Source organism: Pantherophis guttatus, chromosome 4 (assembly GCF_059756535.1).
Source record: "Pantherophis guttatus breed Tessera chromosome 4, ASM5975653v1, whole genome shotgun sequence".
NCBI classification, from domain to species: domain Eukaryota; kingdom Metazoa; phylum Chordata; class Lepidosauria; order Squamata; family Colubridae; genus Pantherophis; species Pantherophis guttatus.
The window spans coordinates 62,332,783-62,350,047 of NC_142066.1; the positions used below are offsets into that span (position 1 = coordinate 62,332,783).

General features: G+C 43.5%; 1 long non-coding RNA gene across 1 annotated transcript; it reads right to left on the bottom strand.

The window, feature by feature from the left end:
- Positions 1–718: 718 nt before the first annotated feature.
- On the bottom strand, positions 719–8,674 carry LOC132711802 (uncharacterized). Its single transcript, XR_009622549.1, has 3 exons — positions 8,623–8,674; positions 2,659–2,838; positions 719–838 (listed from the first exon to the last, which is right to left on the bottom strand). It is a non-coding gene; the product is annotated as an uncharacterized LOC132711802 (long non-coding RNA).
- Positions 8,675–17,265: the final 8,591 nt, after the last annotated feature.

Here is a 17,265-nt window from a genome sequence, read left to right on the forward strand (position 1 = left end):
CCCACCCAATCACAAGACCACCAAGCCATGCCCATCAAGTAGTAAAAAAATTTGAATCCCACCACTGCCTATAACCCTGTGTCAGGCGAATTCCCTCCCTGGCCAAGTTGTTTATTCAGCAGAATGCTTTCAGGTGACTGCCTACTGTGGTACTATCTATGAGGCAGAAAACTCCCTATTCTGGTTCCTTTATCTATGGGGCCTGATATTCCTGAATAACAATTTCTTTTATATTTTCAAGGATGTGCCTAGCAAAGAACAGAAGCGAAACATAGAAGCAAGATAACAAGCTTTTCACTAATGCCAACCAGTATCAAGTATACAATTTACTAAGCTAGAATTAATTCCTAACAAGTGATTTCTGACAGTATTCTGACAATAATATAAGCAGTAGCCAATAACAAAGCTCAATTCCTAATCAATGATTTCTAGCAGTATAGCATATCATAACAGAAGCAAATAGCAAATATCAGTTTAATTACTATGCTGCTTCATTTGTCTTTAAAACAACAACATGGCATAGCTCCTGAGCATCTTCTCCCTTTCCTCAGGAAAGAAAAGGACTACAGGGCCCAGACCAGATAGAAGCAATGACTGAAGAGGGAGAAAAAAACGCACGCTTAGGCCAAATTCAATCAAAACTTACAAGGTTGAAGGCCAAATATGGCTCTTTCAGGCTCGTGATTCAGTGTGCATGTTTTTCAATGAGACAAACCGAGAAAGAAAGATCATTTTATTGCAATTTATCAGAATATTCAGACAAAAGGGCTTCTTCTCATTCAGAGGAACACCGATCTTTAGCTTACATCCTCTTTTATAGTTAACATAACAAAGAAATCTGAAAGAGAAAAGTTGATTGGACAGGATAATAGCATACATGTTTATTAAAATAAGGCCTGAAGGAGCATAAATTGTAAGGAGAAAGGTTGTTTAGAGTTCACAAAAGAGATAAGCCAGATCCCAATTTGTACTAACAAACTTTTCTTATCTGGAGCTAGTCTCCAGCTTGTTTATCAGTTTAGGAATGTTAAAAGCTAATAAACCTGAACATCATTTTAAAAGAGAGAAAATAAATCAAATTAAAATACGAAATAAATACTGTATTTTTCGGAGTATAAGACAAACCTTTCCCCCCACTAAAAGAGACTGAAAATTTGTGTGCGTCCTATACTCCAAATGTAGCTTTTTCGAAGCTTTTTTCATTCCTAATGAGGCACTAATGAGGCATTAGCGAGCGATCTTCCCAGCTTTGCCTGCCCCCTCGACTTTCCCCTGGGCTTTAATGAGGCGCGATCTCCATGCTTTGCTCCAACTCTCAGCTGTTCTTTAGAAGCTTTTTTTCAGCCCTAACTAGGCGCTAGCTGAGTGAAGCGATCTCCCCCCCTCCCGACCCCCGTACTTTGCCTGCTTTTCTCATTGCTGCTTCCTCTCAGCTGTGCCTTAGAAGCTGTTTTTTATCCTCAAGCAGGGGATAAAAAACCAGCAAACTAATGTGATGAACCTGACCAGACTAAGGACACTAGCTAGATGAGTACCCTGTAGGCAGATTTCTCTCCCCCCCCACATTTTCCTCCCCAAAAACTAAGCTATGTCTTATACTCCGGTGCGTCTTATATTCCGAAAAATACAGTATGTTAGTTAACAAATTACAAAACCCATGTCATTTGCCCCTCAGGGAGCATAATCCCTTTGGGGTCCCTGAGATTGGCTCGTGTTACATCACTGTTCTGTGAGCTGCATTGGCTGCTGACTTGCTTCCAGTCGCAATTCAAGGTGTTGGTAATTACCTTTAAAGCAGGGGTAAAATGTAAAATTTGTTACTATCGGTTCTGTGGGCGTGGCTTGGGGGGGTAATTTGACTGGGTGGGCGTGGCCAACTTAAAAAAAAAAACTTTTCAAAGCATTTTTTCTGCAAATGCAAAAAAATGCTTTGAAAAGGCTCTGCCAATCAGGCAACACCTGGGATCGTCAGAGGCTTTTCAAAGCATTTTTTTAACCACCTCTTCCGCTGAAGAGGTTGCAGAAAAAAAAAGTCTCTGTGATGATCCCAGCTGAGTTGCCTGATCGGCAGAGCCTTTCAAAGCATTTTTTAACCACCTCTTCCCCGGAAGAGGTTGCAGAAAAAAATGCTTTGAAAAGCCTCTGACGATCCCAGCTGAGCCGCGCGATCATCAGAGGCTTTTTTTTTACTTTTAAAAGCATTTTTTCGGCAGAAGAAGTTGTAGAAAAAATGCTTTTAAAAATAAAATTTAAAAAAAGCCTCTGATGATCGTGCGGCTCAGCTGGGCATGGTAGGCGGGGGGGGGGGGCAGGAATTTTTGCTACTGCTTCTCCAAACCCCACCACCACCATCGCTACCGGATCAGGTGATCCGGTCCGAACCGGAAGCATTTCACCCCTGCTTTAAAGACCTTAATAGCATGGCTCCAGGTTGCTTGAGGAGTGTCCATCATAATGGGATTGGTGTGCCCCACTCGTGCCTGCAGAGGAGGCATGCTGTGGACCCTGTCGGCCAGGGTATTCCTGCTGTAAGTGTCTAGGAAAAGAGTTCAATGATTGTTCATTGTGTAAAAGAGTTCATTGTGCAAAATACCAATAAGCAATCATTGTTTAAAATGAGGTGTAAACTCCACTTCCTTATATTATGCAGTGAGATACCTTCAGAGCAGTTTTCTGAAATGGTGCCCTCCCATTGCAAGGCTGTTGTGTCCTGCTGGCATGTCAGGCAGAGTAAAGCTTAACGAAGGCAAGATAGGCAGGCCCAACTACTGGAGCATTTCTGTGGAGTCTTTCAGAATGGAGCAGTCCAAAGGCAGAGAAGGTAAGATACAGAGCGTGCTGGAGGGAAGAAAGGCAAACACACAAAACAATCTATTAGAAAAGGTAATCTTTGTGGAAAAGCCAAAGGGTCTCAGATCGTGGGTTGTGAACAAATAAGAGTCACAATTTTCCTGGAAGTTGATTATGCTTGGACAGGAGGCAAACTGAAGATTGCTCATTCTTGCTTTGCTGGGCAAATCTATAGTAGTGATTCAGTTTCATGCTGGCTGATGAGTTCCAGTGTGCTTACATTTGGAGTGCAAGTAATCCTTGACTTAAGAATACAATTGAGTACAACATTTTTGTTCCAAAGAGAGACATTTGTTAAGCGAGTTTGCCCCATTTTACAACATTTCTTACCACAGCTGTTAAGTGAATCACTGCAGTTGTTAATAACACAGTTGTTAATAAATCTGGCTTGCCCACTAACTTTGCTTGTCAGGTCACAAAAGATGATCACATGATCCTGGGACACTGCAACCGCCATAAATGTGAGCTACTTGCCAGGCGTCTGAATTCTGATCACATAACCATTGGAATGCTGCTGAAGTGGTTCGGGAATAACGAGAGGCACAACCAAGCAAGTGACAACAGCTCTTTAATTTACAGTGAGACTTCAGCAAAAACTCAGAGGCTGCAGCCCTCCTTATATACAATCCTGGAGGGACTGTCAGCCAATCAGAAACGTAGGCAGGTTTGAAACTCCCGCTCAAAAGTATCAATACATAACACCCCTCCCTTCCCAGAAGGCACTGGGCACAAAAGGCACAAAATTTACATAAGTACACACAAAATCTCGCAGGTGCCCAGGGCGAGTTCTCGTCCTAGTTGACCTGCGCAGTTCAGTGTTTGGTGGGGCGTCGAGCTGGTCGGAGGGACTTTCTGTCTCTCCCGGCTCCGCCAATGGAACCTCCTGGATTTTGTCCGGGGCGTGGTTATCCCCGGTTGGGAGTGGCGACTCGCTGGGGCAGCGCTGGAACCAGGGCTTGTCAGCTAAGTATTCTCGCGAACCCGGGCTTGAGTTAGCTGTTTTGGGAAAGTTGTTATAGTTAGGCTCGGATATGTCTAAATTTATGTTTGCTTCGCCGACTACCCTTTTTCTCAGCTGGTCTATGTGGCGCTTCCAGAGTCTGTCTACCCCAACGTCTACCATATAAGATTTCGGGCCCGTTATGCCCACTATGGTTCCTGCAACCCATAGAGGTCCGCTGGCATAGTTGCGAGCGAACACCGGGGACCCAACCTGAAACTGTCTTAGTCCGGAGGTCTCTCCCTTGAAATTTTCGTGCGAATAGTTGGGGTGAAGCCTATCTAACACGCACCGGAGCTTCCTGCCCATGAGGAGCTCTGCTGGGCTTCTCCCTGTGGCTGTGCATGGTGTGGCATGCTGGACAGCTAAGAATTGATCTATCCTGGCCTGCCAGTCCCCGTTATCTAGTCTGGATAGGGCCTCTTTGGCCGTTCTTACAAAACGTTCGGACAATCCGTTAGAAGCCAGGTGGAACGGGGCCGATAGGGCATGGCGGATGCCCAGTCCGGCCAAGTATCCCTCGAACAGGGTTGCTGTGAACTGAGGGCCGTTGTCAGATACTAGGGTATCCGGTAGGCCATGTGTGGCAAACAGCTTGTGAAGGGCTTTAATAACAGCCTCGGCTGTGGTAGAGGGCATTAGAATGATTTCAAGCCATTTCGAAAAGGCATCTACTACAATTAAAAACGTTTGCCCATGGAAGGGGCCAGCAAAATCAATATGGATCCTCCCCCATGGCCCTTTTGGTTTCTCCCACTCTCGGATGGGCGCTACCGGGGGATCGGGGCGAGACTCCTGGCAGGGTCTGCACTTCCCCACCCACTCAGAGATAACTTGGTCCATGTTGGGCCACCATACGTAACTGCGGGCTAAACTTTTCATTCTGACAATGCCCGGATGCCCTTCGTGCAACAATTCTAAGACCCTCGTTCGTAGTTTTGTTGGCACTACCACCCGATCACCCCACAACAAACAACCACCTTGCGTAAACAGTCCGTTTCGTTTGTTTACAAAACCTTGATAGTCCCCCCCGTCCACTTTGACCGTCCACCCTTTTAGCACCCACCCCATCACAGTACGAATGATCGGGTCCCTGGCTGAGGCTTTAGCCACTTCGGCAGAGGAAATAGGTCCCAAAGTTAATGTGTCCAGTAGAAGGACGGAGGCCTCAGGTGTTGGATTGGTCAGTAAGTCAGGTAGGGGACAGCGGCTGAGGGCATCTGTGTGACCCAGGGTCCGTCCAGGTCGATGTACAAGCTGGTATGAATAGGCCGAAAGAAAAATAGCCCATCTAGTCAAGCGTGGGGACAGAGCAGCGGGGGTGGGCCTGTCGCCTGCCAAAAGTCCTAGCAAGGGCCGGTGATCAGTCACAAGTTCGAATTGCCGGCCAAAGAGATATTCGTGGAACTTTTTAACCCCCGCAATTGCAGCCAGAGCCTCTCTGTCCAATTGGCTATAGTTTCGCTCTGCGCTTGACAGGGTGCGAGAGTAAAACGCAATGGGCGCCTCTAGGCCGTTCGGAAGTCTATGGCCCAGGACGGCACCAACTCCTACGGGGGAGGCGTCACAAACCAATACAAGCGGTAGCGCTGCGTTGTATTGGATTAGGAAACTGTCTTCTGATAGAAGTCTCTTAATTGCCTCAAAAGCGGCTGCTTGTGGTTTCCCCCAGATCCATGGTACATTCTTCCCCAATAGTTTGTGTAGGGGATCTGCAACGGTAGCTTTGTCCTTCAGGAACATTGAGTAAAAATTGAGCAGTCCAAGGAAGGCTTGGAGCTCAGCTTTGGTCTTGGGGGCAGGTGCGCTCTTAATTGCTCTCACCTTGCTTTCGGTAGGGTGGATGCCTGTGCCGTCCACCCTGTACCCCAAAAATTCAACGGAGGGGACAGCGATCATACATTTATTTTTCTTTAACCTTAGTCCCGCTTCCCTAAATCTAGAAAGGACGTTCCTTACTCTGTCCCCTAACTGACGTTCGTCCTGAGCACTGACTAGAACGTCATCAAAATAGGGCACCACTCCGGGAAGCCCTTGCAGAAGGCGCTCCATGGTGCTTTGAAACAGGCCGGGTGCGACGCTCACCCCAAACTGGAGCCTGGTGCATTTGAATGCACCCCTGTGAGTAACAATCGTTTGTGCCTCTGCCGTGGCATCATCAACTGGTAATTGTTGATAGGCCTGAGCCAGGTCTAATTTGGCAAAAAATTTTCCGGGCCCCAGGGAGTGTAGTAGATGATGCACGATCGGCACCGGATAGGCGCTCGGCTGCAAAGCCTTGTTGATCGTGCACTTGTAGTCGGCGCAGATTCTAATTGAGCCGTCAGACTTTACTGGGGTCACTATAGGGGTTTCCCACTTTGCATGGTCAACGGGAACCAACACCCCTTGTTTAATCAGTTTGTCCAGTTCCGCATCGATCTTTGGTTTCAATGCGAAAGGCACCCGTCTGGCCTTGAGTCTTATTTGGGCTACGTTGGGGTCTAAATTAAGGGAGATAGGGGTTCCCACATACTTGCCCAACGTGTCCCCGAAAACGTCCTGGAACTCGGTCAGGAGACTGTCTTTTAACGATGACTTGAGCATCTGGTGGACGCCGGTAAAGCCCATGCCGAGGGCTCGGAACCACCCCATGCCGAGAAGGCTGGGAAGCTGCTTCGTGATGATGGTCAGTGGCAGGTCTCTTTCGTAGTCTCCGTAGGTGACTCGGAACGTGCCCACGCCTTCGAGGGGGACTCGGTTCCCCTGGTAGTCTAGGATGCGCAGTCTCTGTTTGGAGAGCTGGTCCTTCCGGAACGACGGCAGGAGGGTCTTTAGGGTCACCCAAGACATTATGGAGAGAGCCGATCCGGTGTCGATCTCCATTGAGCATGGCTTGCCGTTGATTTCGACCACCGTGCTGACTTTGTCCTCGATTTCCGCGCTGGCCTGGTCTATGTGAATGCTGCGGCCATCTCGAGGTTCAAATTCGCGCCGTTTTTTCGCGCCGCCTTCTCTCGTTGGTTGTTTCTGGCGCGTTGATTCTGGTTGGCTGCGGCGCTCACGTGGTTGGAGTTTTCTGGGCAGAATGGCTCTACAGACTCGCGCCAAGTGCCCTTTTTTCTCGCAACGCCTGCAAATAGCCTCCCTATATTTGCAGGACAGTCTGTCATGGTGCCCTCCACAGCTGGGACAGCTTCGCCGAGGGCTGCCAGTGTCCTTTCTCTGGTGCTCCGTTCGGAAGACGTCTTCATCCGACTCGGACTCCGAGCTGGATCCGGCGTCTTCTCTGTGCACCGGGGCAGACTTGGGGTTGTCTTTGCTGGTCAGCGGACGCTGCAGCGTTTCTGTGGCTTTTGTGGAGGCTTCATGAGCCCTGGCCTCGTCTAGGGCTCCAGCAAGCGTTAAATCAGGCTTGGCGAGCAGGCGCCGTTGCAGCCTAATGTCCCGGACACCACAGATGAGTTGCTCAAGCAACGCATCGTCCAAGTCTCTATAGTCGCAATGGGTTGCGGCTTTTCTCAGGCTGGCCATGTATGCGCTGACCGGTTCTCCCTCTCGCTGTACGCGCTGTCTGAGTTGGTATCGTTGCACGAACTTGGAGGGCACGGGAGCGTAGTGAGCCCGGAGTGTGGCCATCAGGATGTCCCAGGAAACGGTCTGGACCGGCATTGGCTCGCACAGTGACTCTGCCATCTCGAACACGTCCGGTCCGCAGTGGCTTAGGAAGAGGGCCCTCTTCCGATTAGCGGAGAGCCCTTGCATGTCGCTGGCTTCGAGCGAGCATTCGAACCTCGTCAGGTACGAGACCCATTTTTCGCGGGTCGGATCAAAAGGCTTGGGCAGAACGTAGGCAGACATGTTCGGTATGCCTCCTGTAGTTTGCCTCGTCGCCTAGCTGAAGCTCGTGGTCTCACTGGTTCGCTTTGTTGTGACCTCAATCCCACCTTCGTCGCCAATGAAGTGGTTCGGGAATAACGAGAGGCACAACCAAGCAAGTGACAACAGCTCTTTAATTTACAGTGAGACTTCAGCAAAAACTCAGAGGCTGCAGCCCTCCTTATATACAATCCTGGAGGGATTGTCAGCCAATCAGAAACGTAGGCAGATTTGAAATTCCCGCTCAAAAGTATCAATACATAACAGCTGCAGCAGTCTTAAGTGTGAAAATCAGTCATAAATCACTTTTTCTGGGGAATATTTTGCAGCGCGAGGGACATGTAACTTCAAACATCACTAAACAAATGGTTAGAAGGCAAATCATCAACTATGGATCACTAAGCCATCTGTTGGCTGAATCAAGTCATTGCGGTTATAAGTCAAAGATCTTTTACTCAAGCCAATTTCAATTTCTTCAGCAACACAATTTAGGGTGACTCGTGAACATAAATAAAAGATTAGAGGATTTTTATGTTACTTCTGAGTTTACACAGTATGCTGAACTATGGTTAGCTGCTTATGGAATAAGCCATGATTGACTGGGTTCATCTGTCCTATGGATTACAAATGACATGACTGTGTTCACACAACATACAGTCTTAAACTACTTACTTGTAATTTGTTCAAGAAATGAAATGTAAATTTGACAGAGTAGGTTCTCAAACTAAAGTGATTTTTCATATATAAATACCAAATTGCTTCATTGATGCAATTACATCTTAGGGACTTTTGTTTTAAATGTTTTAATTAAAAATTTAATTTTAAATATTTTAATTTAGTTTTGTTTTAAATGCTTTAATTTTGTCGAGTTGGTTTGGTCTAATGGTTCAGGCACCAGATTAGATTAGGCCTACCTGAGCCCCTCTTCACAGGAGCCCCAAGGATGCCCCTGGCCTCCTTCGGGCAGATCCGGCTCTGGGCACTAGATTAGTCCCTTGCGAAGCCCATTGTCTGCCAAGGAGCCCAGCCAAGGCCTCACTCGCCGCCCACTGAGGTGCCTGGACTCCTGGTGATGGATGGGGTCCTTCAGGCACTTAGCTTGGCTGTCTGTTTAGTAACTCCAGCCCTGCCCCATGAGTGCCTTGTCAGAGCTGCCTTGGGGTTTTGTTTTGTTTGCGCGGACGTCGCGGGGGGGGTGGGGGGCTGGTTAGAAGAGAACCGAGATGCCAAAATGGCCTCAGGAGAGGCCGGACAAGGCAAGGAGGGATGGAGGGGAGGGACAAGGGGCGGGACCAGCCAGTGGTGGGATCAGCTGGATCGCTGAACTGCACACAAAGTTAACAACCAGTTTGACCGAACCAGGCCGAAGTGGCTGAATCCCACCTCTGGTCTTCACCCAGACATTTGCTACACTCCTTTTTCTGCATTCCCATCCAGATTTTTTTCCCTGCCAAATTTTATCTTCTGTTTTTTCACCACATTTTACTCAATCCATGATATCTTCTGGCTCATATGCGGGCTAGGGAAGAACATCTGAAGGCATGTGTAATGTTCTAATGTACAGAAGTTATAATTAAATGTGTGGCAAAAGTGTTTTTCCAAATGCAGTAAGTTAGGTTGAATGTGTATAGTTTTAGAAGAGCTGTGTGTGTGTGTTTATACATACACATACAGTATATATAGAAGATAATGTATCTTTTTGTGTGCCTCTACACACTCTATATTATGTAATATGTATGTACACATATGGCATATATATATATAGGATGAAAGAGTATATTTTGGATGTTCAGTAGTAGTAAATAAATAGACAGGGAAATTGTATCTTGTTGAGGCTTTTGAGATGAGGAGAGGACAGGCACTCTAAACCTAACCCTAATCCTTGACGTGAATGATGTCAAGTTGACCATGCCCACCCAGTCACATGATCACCAGACCACATCACCCAGTCACATGACCACCAAGCCATGCCCACCAAGCAAGCCACACCCACAGAACCGGTAGTAAAAAAATTTGAATCTCAGCACTGAAACACACGGTCAGACAAAAAGGAATCAAGTGTCTATACACCAACACACAGAATGAGGAATAAACAGAGTAATTAGAAATTCAAGTAAACGAGGGCAGATATGATATTGTTGCTATTACAGAAGCTTGGTGGGATGAAACCCACAAATGTAACATACAGCTAGAGGGATTTAAATTATTTAAAAGAAACAAACCAAATAAAAGAGGAGGTGGAGTGACCCTTGGGGGGTGGGGTTGATCATGCAATATTGGAATTCAACATTATGCAAGCACAAGCAATAGAACAAAGTCAAACTAGAGTCTTGGAGTTTAAGAGAACTAATTTCAATAAACTTAGAGAGAGTTTGGGAAGGATTCCATGGATGAGAATCCTCAAGGGTAAAACAACCAAAGAAACCTGGGAAACTTTGAAAAGTGACATTATAAAAGCCCAATGTAGCATAATATCAATGAAGAAGAAGATTAACAATAGCATGGCTGCATAGAGAACTCTCTGATAAATCAAAAGACAAAAATGACAAGTATAAAAAGTGGAAAGAGGGGCACATAACTAATGCAGAATATCAGCAAACATCTCGAGCCTGCAAAGATGAAGTGAGAAAAGCTGAGGCTCATAATGAATAAAGGCTTGTGACAAAAGTCAAAAATAACAAAAAAAGCTTTTTCAATATGTAAAAAACAAGAAAAAATTCAGGGAAATGATTGGTCTATTAATGGGAAAAAGTGGCAAGAAGGTGACAAGAAACAGGGATAAAGCAGAACTATTTAACTCTTTCTTTTTGTATCTATCTTTACACAAAAGGACAAAACACTTGAACTTATCAAAAATAGCACTGTAAAAACAGATTAGGAACACAAGTTAAAATAGGCAAGAAAATGATAAGTGAGCACTTGTCCACCCTAGACCAGTTCAAATCACCAGGACCAGATGGATTGCATTCCCAAGGTTCTGAAAAAACTGGCAGACAAGATCTCAGAACCAATGAACTATATCTTTCAGAGATCCTGGAGCACCGGGGAGCTACCAGAGGACTGGAAAAGAGCTGATTAGTTCCCATCTTCAAAAAAGAAAAAAAAATGGATCCAGGAAACTACTGATCACCACCAGATGGATTTGTAACTGGCTGACCAACCGCACTCAACGTGTAGTCCTCAATGGAACTGCATCTACATAGAGGGAAGTATGCAGTGGAGTACCTCAAGGCTCTCTTTTAGGCCCAGTACCCTTCAACATTTTCATCAATGACTTGGACGAGGGGATAGATAGGGAACTCATCAAATTTGCAGATGACACCAAGTTGGCAGAAATAGCCAACACTCCAGAAGATAGGCTTAAGATATAGAAGAATCTTGACAGACTTGAACATTGAAATACTGCATTCAGTTTTAGTCGCCACTATGTAAAAAAGATGTTGAGACTCTAGAAAGAGTGCAGAGAAAAGCAACAGAGATGATTAGAGGACTGGAGGCTAAAACATATGAAGAATGGTGGCAGGAACTGGGTATGTCTAGTTTAATGAAAAGAAGGACTAGGGGGAGACATGATAGCAGTGTTCCAATATTGCAGGGGCTACCACAAAGAAGAGGGAGTCAAGCTATTCTCCAAAGCACCTGAGGGTAGGACAAGAAGCAATGGGTGAAACTAATCAAGGAGAGAAACAACTTAGAACTAAGGAGAAATTTCCTGACAGTTAGAACAATTAATCAGTAGAACAACTTGCCTCCAGAGGTTGTGAATGCTCCAACACTGGACGTTTTTAAGATGTTGGACAACCATTTGTCTGAAATGGTGTAGGATGTCCTGCCTAAGCAAGGGGTTGGAGTAGATGACCTCCAAGGTTCCTTCCAACTCTTGTTATTCTATTCTATTTATTGGAATTGTTTGAAATAAATATAATAGTCTTGGTAAAATATTCATTTTTATAGTAGCTATTCTTCCTGTCAGCGACAGTTGCCAAGTTTTTCCATTTCTCCAAATCTGATTTGATTTGTTGCATCAGCTTAATATAGTGGTCCTCTTTAATCGTTGCACATTTTGCTGTTAGAGAACCATAATAAAATATTTTTTAAAATGAAAAAACTGATTCTCAGAATGGTTAGGAGATATAATCATGTTGTAGCACTGTGCACAATTAAGACATGTCCAACTATCAGGATTTACTTTCCCAATTTCTCAGACACCAATCTAAAACCAAGTCACAATTGGTTTCATTTTATAAATTCCAAATGCAGAGAGCAACTAGTGCTCATGCTCTTTTCATCTGTTTAAAAAGTTGCCCTGTCAGTGCCAAGCTCCTCAGTTACCATGATTCCTGAAATTTAAATTTCCAGATACATCTTTATTATTTTCATAGTACATAAATCTGTAACAGAGATTTTGCGATTACTACATTTTTCCATTTGGATATACCACAAGTCATTTATCTGATTTCATTTACTGTTTTTATTTCCATATAGTTTATACAGTTATAGATAGTTCCCTTTGGGGAATTATCATTGCCTATTACCACATTACAATTGTTTATATGTCCATTTGTCTTATGCTTTTATTCTGTATCTATATTTTTATGCTGTAACCTGCTAGTATTTTTGTTGAATCCAACAGTAGTGATCATGGTAGTAGTAGAAGAGGAGGAGGGGAAAAATGAGGAATAATTTGTCTATAGGATGGTTTAATTATGAATTTTTCATGTGTAAGATAGTTACTAATATATCTGGAGACATACATTTGATATCTGCATAATTTTGTTATATATTACGACTGCTGCATCTGCCTTGCTTCTTCCTGTCTCATCAACATCAGCACAACTTTCTAATTTTATTTTTTAGTTATAGTGCTCAATTATGCCTGCTAGACTAAAGAAGTTTCAAGCAAGACAGGGGGTCTAGGATAGTATACCACAAACTGCTTAACTCATTTCAGTGTTTCCCATGAGAAGATCCATTTTCTCATTGCAAAATTTTTCATGGAATATGAAGGCTCATTGTACTGTAATTTTCTTAAAGTTGAAGTTTTAAATTAAACTTGAAAGTTTCAATTCACTGTTTTGAATAATGTGTTTAAAAGAAAACTTTGTATTCAGTGGTTCTCATAACAGCTTGGGTTTCTTTGTGTTCTTTAATTATTATGTCTAACTGTTATTTATCATTTCTCAATGTTATTTAACTTTTTCTCCATTGAAAGGAAAATGAAGGGCCTTTGTTCTTCCTTTTATTTGTGTTTTAGCCTTTGTTCTGAAGACAGAAAAAGCTCTTTAGCGTCTTAGTCACATCATATTCGTTTGACTTCTGAAAACATGGCCAGTATTTCTAATATTTAAATGTATTTGATTTTATACTGTAATTTATCTTCAGATATAGAGGTTTTCCTAAAAAAAATTAAGGAAAAAAAAATCAACATCCCTACCCCATCTTTGCTAACAATTTTCTCTCCTCAAATATCTACAATAGTGCCTATTTATCCACAACTAATGCTGATTTAATGAGGGATGGATTGGGAAATGGAACTGGTCTGAGAGGAGATTTAGCCCTCCGCATATCCTGGGGGGCATGAAAGTGGGGTATAATATAGTACTATTAAAAGTATCTTAAATCCCACTACCTTGCTTCATCTATTTTCTCTGACGAGGAGAATCTAGTATCTGCAGCTGTTTATCCTAAATTAAAACTGTGGGCCATAAGCGACAGCTGGATGGCTTACTTTGGGTGCCTGGATTTTTTGTCAAATCCTCAGCAATTGCTAAACAACTTACTGGTTGCTAAGGATGGCAATCAGGGCCGGGTTTTCCTATAGGCTAACTAGGCTTCAGCCTAGGGCCTCAAGATCAAGAGGGGCCTACATTCAAATTGTTAGCAAAATTAAAATTACACTTTCACTATAGGTGAAAGGGCCTCATAAGTGGAATAGCCTAGGGCCTCTTTTCATCTAAATCCGGCCCTGATGGCAATATTATTATTATTTACTTTATTCATTAAGCATGAAATTCAGTCAACCAAACATTCAAAAATGCATCACAAATACCATTGACTGGTGCTAATGGTTGATACGGGTTGCTGCCAGCGTCTAGATATCAACAAAGTACCTTCTTAAGATGTACGATGTTCCAAGTAGTGCAGTTTTTTGCAGTTCCACTGGTGTTATTGCAGGAAGCTGCAATTTGCTGATGTATCTTATAAAATTCTTGAACATGGTACCAAGTACCCAGATGACAATGGGTATCACTGTTACATGTTTCATCGATAGCCATGTAGTTTCGATGGCCAGGTTGCAATATTTCATGATTTTTTCCAGTTCTTTTTCTTCGACTCTGGCATCTCCTGGTACCACAATGTCAATATTTATTTATTTGTCAGATTTATATGCCGCCCTTCTCCCGTAGGACTCAGGGCGGCTCACAACAATAAAACAACCCAACAATAGATAAAGATTAAATAATATTAAAAACCAATTTAAAATCCCCAAATCCCCAAGTTAAAATCCATGGCAGATCAGGGAAGTTGCTGAAAGAGCCATGTCTTTAGGGCAGCATGGAAGGTGGGGAGGTCGGGGGCCGTCCGGTGGGCAACCCATTCCAGTGTCAGTGCGACCACAGAGAACGCCCTAATCCTGGGGACTGCCAGCCAACACTGTCTGGCCGAGGGGATCCGGGAGAGGGCAGCCCTATGTGAGTACACTGGGCGGTGGGAGACCGGTAGGAGGTGATCCTGCAAATACCCCGGGCCCATGCCATGAAGGGCTTTATAGGTGAGTACCAGCACCTTGAAGCGGATCCGGAGGACCACTGGCAACCAGTGCAGCTTGCACAATAGTGGTGTTATATGGGAGTAGCAGGCCGCACCCGTAACTACTCGTGCGGCCACATTCTGGACCAGTTGGAGCCTCCGGGTGCACCCCAAGGGCAGCCCCATGTAGAGGGCATTGCAGTAATCCAACCAAGAGATAATGAGAGCATGAGTGACCGTACGGAGGGCATCCTGTCTAGAAAAGGACGTAACTGGCGCACCAAGCGAACCTGTGCAAATGCCCCCCTTCTCACGGCCGTTAGATAGTCCACTAAAGACAGCCGTGAATCAAGGAGGATGCCAAGATTACGAACCCTTTCCGAGGGAGCAAGACACTCCCCTCCCATCAACAGTGATGAGGGAGCTAGATCATGGGACGCCGGCATCCACAGCCACTCTGTCTTGGAGCGGTTGAGCCTGAGCCTGTTCCTACCCATCCAGACCCGTACCACCTCCAGGCACTTAGACATCATGGAAAGGGCATCCCTGGGTTGGTCCAGGGTGGAGATATAAAGTTGGGTATCATCAGCGTACTGATGATACCGCAACCCGAAACCACAAATGTTCTCACCCAGCTGCTTCATATAGATGTTAAAGAGCAGGGGGGAGAGAACCGACCCCTGCGGCACCCCACAAGTGAGGGGCCTCGGGGAGGATCTCTGACCCCCTGCCCAAACAAACTGCGTACAGCCCAAGAGGTAGGAGGAGAACCACTGTAAAACAGTGCCCCCACCCCCCCAAGACGTCACAGTAAATTGTACGTTTTGGTTTTCGATAACTGATATCTGGCATGTTGTGTTCCAAGTGACGATCTGTCTGTATTCAAAAATCCCACAAGATCTTCACCTTCTCATTTTCTATAACTTTTTCCACTTTATGTTCCCATGACTTTTTGGATACAGGTAAGTCGTATTTTTTACATAATGACCAGTGGATTAATTTAGCAACTCTGTCGTGTCCAGCTTTGTAATCAGTTTGTGCGATTTGTTGATTTATCAAAAAGATCAAGTAAAATTGACAATGGAAATATAAAATATTCAGATGCTTAAATATTTGCAGCATATTTTATTTGGGCATGTCTGAAAATTTGACGGTTTTAATTGATTGTATTTTAATTTACATCTTAAACATGGACAATATTATTTTTCCAATAATAGACAATAATTTTAGCTATTAAATGGTCAATTCTAATACATTTGTTATAAGTTTATACATTTCTCTTCTATATATATATATATATATCCTAATGCTTTCGTAAGTTTAACTTCTGAATATGGCAAGAGTTGCTGAATTTTGCAAGTACTAATTCTAATTCTGAGATTCTTTGGGCGCAGCACCAAACATCTAAACAGCGGTGGATCAATTGGACTGCAAAAAGGTTAGAGCAATATACTCTTTCATCGGTACCATGTAATTATTTTTGTGAGGATTCCTTTCTGGAATCCTTTTGTAATACAGATAACTTAAATCTGAATATAAGCTTCATACTTATACTAGTGTAATCATAAAAGGTGCCTGTCACATTATTAAGTGATGCTCACATTTGAAGTTGCTAGAATTATCCCCCTCTTGCATTGGTTGCTGTAAGGTATTAATTTTATGAGCCATCTAAACAACATAGTAGAAGTAGAAGACAAGTGACATAAATACATTTCTGTTGGCTGACTGATCTGTATACCTTGCTAAATTATGGTGTTTGTTTTTTTAATCGTCTTTGAGGCATGTCAAAATACAGCCTGTATTTTACTAAGTACAGCCTTTTATTTTCTGTATGTGATATATTTGAAAGTAGCACTACTTTCCTTGTACTGTTAAATCTATTAAATATCACAATTAATGTTAGCTATAAATGTGCTCTTGTAAACGTCTTCATGGCCTCTGTGTATAAAATATTTATTTTTTACAAAAGTAAAAAGTACTTAAAATTTGATGTGTGTGAAATGTATTTTTTCAGTAGATAATATGGGAATTACTATGCATAATTTTATTTCATTACAATTTTTGGTTGAAAATCCTAAGCTGATATATTAATAATTATTAGCCAGACTTCTCTTTTAGTGAAATCTTTGCAAGTGTTCCGTACCCTAGTTTTTCCTTTACTGGACTTTCAAAGTCTTTGTATATACACTGTACATCTGAAAAATTCAAGACACATAACAAATGTACCATGCTTCCCCCAAAATAAGACCCTTTCTTATTTTTTGAACCCTGAAATAAGTGCTTGGCCTTATTGCCATGTGCTCAAAAACCTGATTGGGCTTATTATTAGGGGATGTCTTATTTTGGAGGAAACAGGGTATATGCTATCCCATAGAACAAATTGGAACAAATCGGAAAAACATTAGGGGACAATAGTTCATTTCCTCAGGTTTATTTATTTATTTATTTATTTTATTGAATTTCTATACTGCCCTGCTCCCGAAGGACTCAGGGCGGTGCACAGCCATGAGATAAAACACATAAATATACAAAATTTAAGATCAAGTAAAATGAATTAAATAAATTTGGCTGAAATTAATACTGATTAAAAACCCATAATTTTAAAATACATTTAAAAATTTAAAATTTACAGTTTAAAGGGAGAAGAATTAGGCGAGGCCGGCTTGATGAAATAAAAGCGTCTTCAACTCGCGGCGGAAGGTGCGCAGATCCGGAATCCTCCGTATCTCTGGGGGGAGCTCATTCCAGATCGTCGGGGCCCCCACAGAGAAGGCTCTCCCCCTGGGGGCCGACAGCCGACATTGTTT